Source organism: Mus caroli, chromosome 12 (assembly GCF_900094665.2).
Source record: "Mus caroli chromosome 12, CAROLI_EIJ_v1.1, whole genome shotgun sequence".
Taxonomy (NCBI): Eukaryota; Metazoa; Chordata; class Mammalia; order Rodentia; family Muridae; genus Mus; species Mus caroli.
Window position 1 is genome coordinate 93,340,099 of NC_034581.1, and position 11,027 is coordinate 93,351,125.

Genomic DNA, 11,027 nt, shown 5'->3' on the forward strand with positions numbered 1-11,027 from the left:
TTAACTCTGAACTCCTCTACCTAACATATGGCCACTGAGAGACTCAACGGAGATTAAGTGCTCAACAAGCGTTTCTATAAGTCCCTCCTGGTTCATTATTAACATCACCACACAGATCTGTGAATAAACAAGTTATAAGCACCCGAATGATGCTAGTTCTCGAACCATACAATAGCAGTTGTAAACTCCTCTCCTGAGCAGGGACACCTAAGGAAGCTGTGGGCTCTCACCTACAGAAAAGGGCGAGGCCTTAAACACCATCCTGGTTAAAGAGGACAGGCAAGGCTGGGCAAGCCCATGAAGTCAAGGGCAGCGGGGGGCCGCCGCTCACGCTTCTCCGAGTCCCCTCCTCTGGGAGAAAAGCACAAGCGGGGTTGCTTGGCCAACAGGGAATGTCAGAAGCCCCGGAACCCTCCGCCTGCGGCCGCGGACGTTTCCGGGCGGACGTGCTCGAAAAGGACCGGCCCCTGTGATCGGAGGAGGGAGGATTTAAAGGGGCCGGCGTTAGCCCTACAGGCAGGGAGAGATTGGGCGCGCATTTTGAGGCCGTATCCACGTAACAGCTCCCCCCCAAAACACACTATTTTTTTTTTTAACCATGCTTATTGATAGTAACTTCTGTGACGAGTGAACAGGGGGCGAGTAACAACTCGGGATGTATGTCAACTAGAAATGTTTTCTCCTTAACAATTTGACAAAGATCTCAGCTATTTCCATCCCTCACACTGCCGCCACTCTCACCTCCGCCCCTTCCTCCGAGGATAAATCGTTTAGTAAGGCTGGATCCTAGCCGATTACCTATTTGGGTGCGAGATTGCGCGATGGGACAATCCGTCCCTAAGCCTCACAGGACAAACCGAACTCAGGCCTCGGTAGAAACAGCTTTCTCGGTTTCACGCTAATAAGCACCTATTTTGTATCTCCCTGGTCTTCTCCATCGCTCCTTTCTGTCCTGCTCACCGTCTGAGACTCAGCCACAGAGGTCATCAGCACCCCAGCCTGTGGAATGGCTGAGCTAGAAAATGAGATTTAGCTATGACCCTAGATTGCCAAACGTAACGTCTTGGGATTCCATTCCACAAATGTGCTCTGCCTCTCTGAGCACAAGGCAGCGCAATGAGCATCTTGAGGAAATCTAAGACGAACCCTAAGCCGTCTCTGTCCTTAAGGAGATTGCAGGCATCTATAATTATATTCAGAGCTGTATCACTAGTAGGGACATGGTCAAGGTTCCTAAAATTTTTGTTTGGCTCTTTGGAGCTCTCTAGTGAGAGCTCCCCTCTCTTTCCAGAAAGACAAGTTTTAAAAACTTGGGGCTGAAGAAGGCCAGGGAACAAAAGGGGAACCTACAGCAGTATGTTAGTAACTGCTGACTGCCTTACTTGGGTAAAAGCACTATTCCATAGACGGAATTGGAGGCGGGCGGGCGTGTGTGTGTGTGTGTGTGTGTGTGTGTGTGCGCGCGCGCGCTATAATAAGATAAAGTCTCTGTCTGCAATATTTTTCAATATTCTTTGCTGTTTCCAGAGTATGAACAATGGAGCAAAAATGAAAAAAAATCAAGAAAATGAAAATACTTTTAAAAAGTTAAACAAGCTTTTATCCGGGAGATACACTAATTGTGCTTCTCTAAACCTAAACAACAACGAAAGTGTAGTGTGCAAAGTATTATCTCACAAGTTGTAGATTTCAGTCTTCAAATTGTGGCAACTAAAACATTAACGTATATTTTAAAAAGTTTCATACATCCAAAGGGAAGACATCTGATTTATATACTGTCAAATGTGTTAGTTTCTCCACTCTAAAGATGGAACTATGCCCTTAACACAGTATACTACACTATATCGCTTAATTATTAAGTTCTGAATAGACAAACTCAAATTTCCAGTTGTCGCTGAGATTTGGAATGTTTTACAACACTGGAAGGAGGAAAAACCAATGTTTTCTTTTTTTATTTGGGCAACTGCTATCATTTGATTGTTAAATTTCTATGCATCTTCTCCTAAGAATGTCTGGTTTCTTGATTATTCATATAAAACCTACTGTGGAAAAACTGCTTAGTAACTTAAAATTTTATGTTTGATTAATATATCTTGATGATGCCATAACTTATGTTTGAATATTACAGCCAAGAGGTAGAAACTTAAGATACTCTGGAGAGGGTTGGTATAGGTGCTAACTACTAAATGAAACTGATTATATATATAGCCTTTAAAAGAAAAAAATCAGGCTAATTTCTCTATAAAACCATCCCATTATAGAATAAGAAAAGATGCATATTTAAATCCTGCTTCACGGTTTTACAGAAGATGCTCTGCACTGTTAGCGAGTCCATTTCTCATTTTTCTTAGCCATACCCCCTTCTAGAGGTTTCTCAAATTGACTTTAACTCTGAGTCTCACCAGAGACTTTAACTTGAGTCGCACCTCAAGTCAGTCACCACATGTTCATGGAACTTTGCCACTATTCCTTTAACGTTAAATATTCACTAAAAAAGAGAGCCTGACAGTTTTAGAACGCCTATATCTTAGTGCCTTAAATCAATCCTGTCTCTCACAGAACATTTGTGCATTGATAATCTATAACTAAATGGCCTACAAACAAAACAACTATTTCCAGTGTGGAACTGTTGTCCAAAACTAAAAAAGAAAGAGAAAACAAAACATGGGTCAGTAACTATTAGACATACTGCAGTGGTTCCTTGGAGCTCATAAAGATTCAGAATGTGTTTACTAACATTCTCTATAATCATAAGGCTTTCTCGGCCGCGGGGGCTGGGAATAGGACAAGCATGCTCAGAGCAGCCAATCTAAACAGGGTTTACAGAAATCACAAGTCGGAATTTGCAGATCCAAGAATTCTTCCTCCAGGAGTAAAGACGCTTTGCTCCAAAACCGAAACAAGGAGTTGCCAAACAGACTTTCCTTTATGCCCCTTGTTGCCAAAGTTATACGGCAACCTTCATACTCCACATATTCCGAGAGGCACAAATATGCCCAAGATTTCAAACCCCGATCCAGAACTAAGCCGCAACTATCCGCGGAGGAGTCCGGAATAGAAGTTCCAGACTCTTTTTAGAAATGACTAGGAGATCAGAGCGAGCAAGGGAAGACTTCGCTCTTTGTTACGCCCTGCCCGAGTCCCTCGCGCCTCACCTGCTCCGGCTCCCGCCGGGTCGGGGCCGCGCTCCGGCTCTGTGTCCCGCCTCCCCGAATTCCGCGCCGCCGCCGCCGCCGCAGCAGCAGCAGCCACTGCTGCTGCTCGCTCGCCCGCGCCCCAGGCCCGCGCGCCGACCGCACGCCTTGCCCACACCGGCCGGGCCGCAGCGGCGCTCGCTGGGGGAGCTCGGGGGCCGGGGCCGGAGCTGCGGGGCCCGCGTCCCTCTCCTAGGGCCGGGCGCGCGGATCCGGGGAGGCGGCGGCGCGTGACCTCAGAGAGTTGGAATGCGGGCGGCAGGGCGCGGGGGAGGCCGGACAGCTGCGGCCGGCCACCGGGGAGGGGGCGCGCCGCTGCTGTTTTTAACCGTGTGACCAGTTATTTTAAGTTTCCAAATTAAGCAGAGCTTTGAAGAAGAAGAAAAAAAGGGAGGTGAAGAGGAGGTTATTTTGAGTCCAGGTAGAAAGGGCTCGGTTGCATTATTAGGTGGTGGTCTGTAAAGAAACTGGGGTTGTTGGAGTACTCTTGTACATTGCTGAAGACAGTTCAAGACTTTCTACACGCCCCCCACCCTACCCGCTTTAAGTGCCTGCTCCTCCCACCAAGCATACACTGCTCCTCTGTAGGAACTCTGAACTTGGAGAGAAGTGGAAAGCTGACCCAAATGGGCAGCAGGCTGGAGGTGCTGCTCCCCAGAATCCACTAGGGGAGCAGAGGGATAAGAGTTCTAGAAATAAGGAAGACCAGGGAAGCCACTCTAGATCTCCCCTTTATGTGTGATAGCTTAGCTTTCCCTTGGAGAACCACTGGGAAGGACTCCTGCCAAGGGGTAACCATGGAAGTAGCTCAGAGAGAACGGAGAGGAGCTGCCCCCAGCGGGACGCCAGTGCTTATTATTATACTGTATTCTTGCTAAACCACACCGCGAGCACCTGGCTTCATCTCCTCAGAGTTCTTCCTCTTCGCACTACTCCCATGGTTACTCTCCCTCGGGTTTGTCAGTCCTTCCCAGTGTTCGCCCAAGGTGAAGTTCAGCTACTAGACCTCTATGTGTGGTCTAGAGTGCATCCTTGGCCACTCTAATTACTCTCGTCTCTCCAGCATGCTCGCTGTCCCCAACAAAGAGGGGGCAACGCCACCAGACCCCTTTCCATTTATGTCAACCCTCCACGCCTCTCCAACTCACTTCAGGGCTCTACTTCCAAGATTAAAAAAAAAAATTCTAGCCACACCGTGGCTGCCGCACTTGGCAGAAATATGATAAATTGTTTCGTAGAGGCTTCATTTATACCTCTTAGAATTCCGAGGGCAGTTCTGGGCAGACAGTAGGCACTAAATAAAAACGTGTTAATTGAATCGGGAAGAAAATGAAAGAATTTTAAAAATAGAAAATGATTCTAAAACCCAAGTGGTGCTTTAGACAACCAAGTTGAAGTTCTTCACAGTCTACAGATGTCATTTACCAACCATGCACTTAAGCTCTGTTTCCCTCAGTCATGTGAGTTTGGCAGAAACATCCCCATGGCCAGGCCTGAGGACACATTATTAAGCATAAGTTACTGGTGAATATTTCCTACAAAAGGGGGTGAGGCGATTTCTATGGTTTAACCCCAACATTTACAACACGATTGTTAAGTGAAAGTCTTCCCACTCTGCCTGCCAGACACCCAGCTTTTCTGGAGAGTTATTTAATTCCTATATATTCTTAGATACAGACTATTATGCACATACATGCACAGTGCACATGCCTACATCTTATTGCCCATTAAGTGGCACGTCATACACACTTCTACAATTGAAGGCAATTCTAATTAAATTATACAAATACCATTTAGAAAGAGTGCTAGAGAGATGTCTCAGCAGGGAAGGGGAAGGGTTATTCTAGCAAAGGACCTGTGTTCAGTTTCTAACTCCCATTTTAGGTGGCTCACAAACATGGTAACGCCAGCTCCAGTGGGGACCCAACACCTCGAGCATCTGCCTGTCCCTGCACTTGTATGCACATACTCTTTCACACACACACACACACACACACACACACACACACACACACACACACCACAGAATTGTAGAAAGAAAGCTCTGACCTAAAATGATAATAGTGACAGGCTGGGAGGACATGGATTTGGGTGATCCACTGACAAGGAGTTTTTAAAGATGTGTGTTTGTCTGTGTGTGGTCAGGTGTGTACACATGAATACAAATGTCTTTGGAGGCTGGAAAAAGATACTAGACACCCTAGAGCTGGAGTTACAGCCAAGTTTGGGTGCTAGGAACCTAACATGTGTCCTTTGCAGAAGCCGTGCACATTTTTTTTTTTTTTTTGGTCTTTCCCAGATAGGGCTTCTCTGTGTAGCCCTGGCTGTCCTGGAACTCACTTCGTAGACCAGGCTGGCCTCAAACTCAGAAATCCACCTGTCTCTGCCTCCCAAGTGCTGGGATTAAAGGCATGAGCCACCACTGCCCAGCCCGGGCATACTCTTTACCAACCATCCCTCCAGTTCCTCAAACAGTATTTTCTTAGGAGTTAATCTGCTTTGGTATCTTAGTGAAATCCTTCATATTCTACAGTATAAGTTATTGTTCACTACAAGAATCTTGACTGAAGGCATTACTTCACCCTATAAAAACAATGCTGCCTAGGAGAGAGGGTGAAAATTAGGACCGACAAATGTGAGGTCTAGGGACTGGAGAGATGGCTTAGTGGTTCAGAGCATTGTCTGCTCTTCCAGAGGTCCTGAGTTCAAATCCCAGCAACCACATGGTGGCTCACAACCATCTATAATGAGATGATACCCTCTTCTGGTGTGTCTGAAGACAGCTACAGTGAATTCATATACATAAAATAAATGAATCTTTTTTTTAAAAAAGGAAAAAAAGAGTGACTAATGTAATAGAAATTCCCAATACTTAAGGGTTCTCTTTAAACAATTTTTATCTATTATTCTTGGTGGGGGAGGTGCCATGTTGCATGAGTGGAGGTCAGAGGGCAACTGTGGAGTTGGTTTTCTCCTCCCTTTGCTTGAGTTCAAGAGACTGAATTCCAGCATCCAGACTTGCATCACCAGAGGCAAATGCTTTTACCCCCAGGTTTCCAGCATATAGAGAGTCTGATTCAAAGGCAGACATGCCATTTGATAGCCAGTACTGAAGAGAAACATCTCTTCATTCTATATGTGTTAGAAGCCAGGTGTTGTGTGGAGAAAGATAAGATGCGTGCCCCTGCCCTCTCAGGGACTCCTCTTGTGAACAATAGGTGAAGATATGATTTTAGGTAAGTAAGGAAATTCACATAAAGGTATAACACAAATGGATTGATAATACCTAGTTAATCATTGTGAGAACCCTCTGTTTGAATCCGGAAAGACAAATACAAAGTCACTGAATACTGGAGGACAAGAAAAGCATTCCAGGCTGGGAAAACCCACCACCTCTAGCCCCCTCCTTCCACACAGACTGGTAACACACACACACACACACACACACAGGGTGGGGCACAAAAGCCAACTGAAATGTAGACCTTAGGGAGACGGGAGGCACAGGGGCTACCATTGTTTGACTTCGAGCTCTGTAGAGCTGGGGCTGGCACTCTGGCCCTGCTGACTTCATGACCAATGTTCTTTTTCAGTTCTCGCCTCTATTTGGAAGGTAGCCAAGAGCCCTCTTAGCTGGCACTGTAGTTCATTGTGATCTGGCTCTCATACTATCCTTTAGAAGAAAAATATGCCATTTGTCATGGGGCAGTTTATTCTTTTGTGAGACTAATACTTCTAGTCCTTCAAGGATGTGGACTGTGAAAGCTGCATCTCACAGAAAAGCGCCCTGAACAGCCTCCAAGCCCTAAGTGCCATTGGCTTAGCGGGGGCTCTCTATGACTCAGACGCCTCTTCTTCTGAGAGCTGAATGTGTTTTAGTTCTCAAATAGCCTGTGCTCCCCTGTTCCATAATTATAAGCTGGTTGTCTAAAAGAGAGCATTGTCTTCAATACCTTTAAATAAATTCCTTGTTATGAATTTTTTTAAAAGGGGGAGGGGGTGCTAGCAAGATGGCTCAGTAGGTAAGAGCACTGACTGCTCTTCTGAAGGTCCTGAGTTCAAATCCCAGCAACCACATGGTAGCTCACAATCACCCGTAATGAAATCTGATGCCCTCTTCTGGTGTGTCTGAAGACAGATACAGTGTACTTATATATAATAATAAATAAATCTTTGGGCCCAGAGAAATCAGGGACTGAGCAAGCAGAGTTGACGGGAGCAAGCTGGGCCGACCAGATCGAGCAAGGTTTGCCAAAGTGAACAGAGGTCCTAAATTCATGTCCCAACAACCACATGAAGGCTCACAACCATCTGTACAGCTACAGTGTACTCACATACATTAAATAAATAAATAAATAAATAAATAAATAAATCAGAAATAAATGATTACCATACTGAGGAAACTATAAAACATTGAGATATTAAAAAAAAAAAAGATTTTGCTATGTAATGCTGGAACTATAGACATGTGCCACAGTACCTGACTTTGAGCACGTGTGTGTGTGTGTGTGTGTGTGTGTGTGTGTGTGTGCAGGCCAGAAGTGGGTGTTTATGTCTTCTTCAATTGCTCTCCATCTTATTTCTGAGGCAGGGCCTCTCACTGGACGTAGAGTTTCCTATTTGCCTAGAGTAGCAGACCAGCAAGCCCTGTGTATCCTCCTATCTCCAGCCCCCAAGTTCTGGGATCACAGGCACCAAATGCCATGCCTGGCTTTCTCATGTGGGTGCGAGGGTTATTATTTACGTATAAACGCTTTTCTGACTGAGCCATCTCTCCAGGCCTCTGAATATCTTTTAATGAAAATGCTCTTGGCTCGTTTTTTCACACAAGATTTTCCAATAGTAACTAAATTGTTGAATGCCAATCTGTTTAAGGTACAATAATGGTAATATATATATATATATATATATATATATATATATACATATTTATTCCTGTTCTTGGCTATGGAATGGTGGGTAAAAAGAGTAGGGGAAAAGAAAAAACAACTTACCCAGCTTTTGAACTGTGTGATGAGCACAGAGACTTGGTCTTGCTCATCTGTGCTCTGGCTCCAAACACAGTGTCTGGCTCAGTGCAGGCACTGAATTTTTAATCAACAAACATAGCCCCGCTGTGAGCCAGGTGCAGCCCGAAATGCTTTGCAAATATTAACTTACCTCAACCTTATAAGAACTTTCTGAAGGGGAAAACTATCATATCTGTGCGACAGATGAGGAAACTGAGGTACAAAGAAAAGCAGCTCCTCACCAGAGGTCTCAGAGAGTAGCCAAGCTGCACTCCAACCCAGACATCCTGGCTCCAGGGTCCCCGTTCTCTGTCACCTGCTCCTCCATGTCTCCTCAATGTTTCATGACTCTGTGGTCACTGAATTTACCCAGGAGAATTGTTTTTGCAAGTCAAGCCTTTGACTTCTTTTAACCTACAAGTATTTGATAAATGTTTGTTGTGTGCCTACCATCCTGAAAGAATTTCTGCAGAAATATAAGACACATGGCACTCAGACCATCATTTTGCTAGGGAGGAGGAATGCATACATAAATTGATAGTCACAGTAGGAAACCTAAGACATCATAGTCATTTCCTTACAGATACCAGAAGAATTCTCACAGGTCGAGCAGGGCAGTGGTGGCACATGTCTTTAATCCCAGCACTTGGGAGACAGAGGCAGGTGGACTTCTGAGTTTGAGGCCAGGGCTGCTATATAAAGAAACCCTGTCTCAAAACAAACAAACAAACAAACAAACAATAACAACAACAAAGAATTGTCACAGGTCAGGGGGCCTATGGCAGCCAGATCCAGGGTGGTCCTATGATTTTTACTCTTTTATAATTCCTGGGAGTCCAGATTACTTTAATTAATGGATATGGTGAAGACAAGGGATTACAGAGATATAAAAAAAGGTCCTAACTCACTTAAGCCCAACTGAATGAGACAAAAGTCCTTAACAGAGGAACCAGGGTGTGCTGCAGGGTGGAGGGTCATCTTTATTTTTGCTAAGTTAAGAAAGCAGCCATATAGGTGATGTTCTTGGCATGGAACTGTGGGCCATCTTCTAGAAAAAGAATACAGCTTCTAGACCATAGCAGGCAAAAAGATGGAGGCTTTGCTCCTAAAGATCCCAGGACATCATTTCCTGCTAATGAGCCTGGAATGAAATTCTTCCTTAGTCAAGTTCCTGTCTGCCACCTCTGCTGAGACCCGCTGAGACTCTGAGCTTAAGATCCAAGCAAGCTGTGCTTACGTTGCTGATTAATGAAAACTCTGAGAAAAGAAGCATGTATGTTCTAAACTGCTAAACCCCTGGTCTCTGATGAGGCACCAATAGCTGATTAGTAGAAACTAGCCCTTAAGCTAGGTATAATCCACCCCTTACTTGTCACTTGGGACAGGGTGGCAGGTGGGAAAGCTGGCCCCAAGATTATGGCCATGTCCCTCACCAGCTGAACCACGTGGGAGAGCTGGCCCTGCACCTCTCCCAGACAGCAGGTAGAGCTGGCCCTGGATGTGCATGGTACTGGGGAAAGCATGAGAGCCTGCGGCTGACCAGCTTGGATACCCAGATCTAGAGCTTTAAATTGGTCCGCCCCGGCACCTACCGCATCAGTGAACTGCTGCAGTGCATGAAGGAACTAGTCGTACAGGTCCAAAACTACAGTCTCCACCACACAGAGCAACAACAGGATATCTAAGAGGAGTCCAGGCGAAGTTCCAGTATTGCTAGAGTAGCAGAAGCCAGAGGCCTTGTACTAAACCAACGAGCGGCTCCAACGAACATTTGCAAGCTAAGAAATGTGGACAAAAGGGAATACTGTGGGACACACTATAGCTTCTACAATGAGTTTTTTTTTTCCCTCTGTTTAGGGGGAGGTTGCAAGGGTGGAGGGCAGGTACGAGGGGATGGGGAGATGGGGTATATGATGTGAAATTCACAAAGAACCAATAAAGATTTTTTTTTAAAGAAGAATATGGGCATAGTTGGCACATCCCTGTAGTCCCAGCACCTCAGAGGCTAAGTAGGTGGAACAGGAATCTGAGTCCAAACACTGTGGCCCTGTCACAAAGCTAACACCAACACCAACACCAAAACCAACACCAACACCACCAACACCAACACCAAAACCAACACCAACACCAACACCAGCACCAACACCACCAACACCAGCACCAGCACCACCACCACCACCACCACCACCAGCACCAGCACCAACACCACCAGCACCAGCACCAGCACCAACACCAACACCAACAACACCAACACCAGCACCAAAACCAACACCAAAACCAAAACCAACACCAACACCAACAACACCAACACCAGCACCAAAACCAACACCAAAACCAAAACCAACACCAAAACCAAAACCAACACCAACACCAAAACCAAAACCAAAACCAAAACATACTCCAAACCACCCAGCGACTTGGAGGAATGTGGGGAGAATGGAAAAACCTTTCTGGATGTCTATTCTGGAAAAAGATTCTTCCATGTTTCTCGTGGTCAGGAACGGGGAGAATGAAAGAAATCTAGCGTAGGAATAAATTTGAATTGCAGATGATAAAGATGAATTAGCACTGAAAATGCTGAATTCAGAAGAAAATGAAGCAGACATAGCTACGTAAATTTTGGGAGTGGGTTTCAGGCAAGAACATGGCTGAGATGGGAGAGTCGGTCATTGTTAGCACGGGGAGATGACAGCATGAGGGAAGTGCCGGTTGACCTCCTTGTCTCTAGGGAGTGGAGTATGCTAAAGAACTTTCAGATCTGTTAACATCACTTCGAGTGACAGGTTCTTTCAGTTTCCTTGATGCTTGTTTTCCTAGAATCCAGCAA

The 11,027-nt window shown here is 45.4% G+C and overlaps 1 protein-coding gene across 2 annotated transcripts in view; it reads right to left on the reverse strand.

Moving 5' to 3' along the window:
* Nucleotides 1-3,322, reverse strand: part of Ptpn21 (protein tyrosine phosphatase non-receptor type 21) — a 59,263-nt gene extending 55,941 nt beyond the window's left edge. Inside the window, exon 1 of one of the 2 annotated variants that reach the window (XM_021179067.2) lies at nt 3,156-3,322. The gene's annotated coding sequence lies outside the window, so the exon portion shown is untranslated. Of the gene's footprint in view, nt 1-230; nt 451-3,155 lie in introns of those variants that run through there. The other variant, XM_029484619.1, reaches the window with a different exon arrangement.
* Between the last annotated feature and the right edge of the window lie 7,705 nt (nt 3,323-11,027).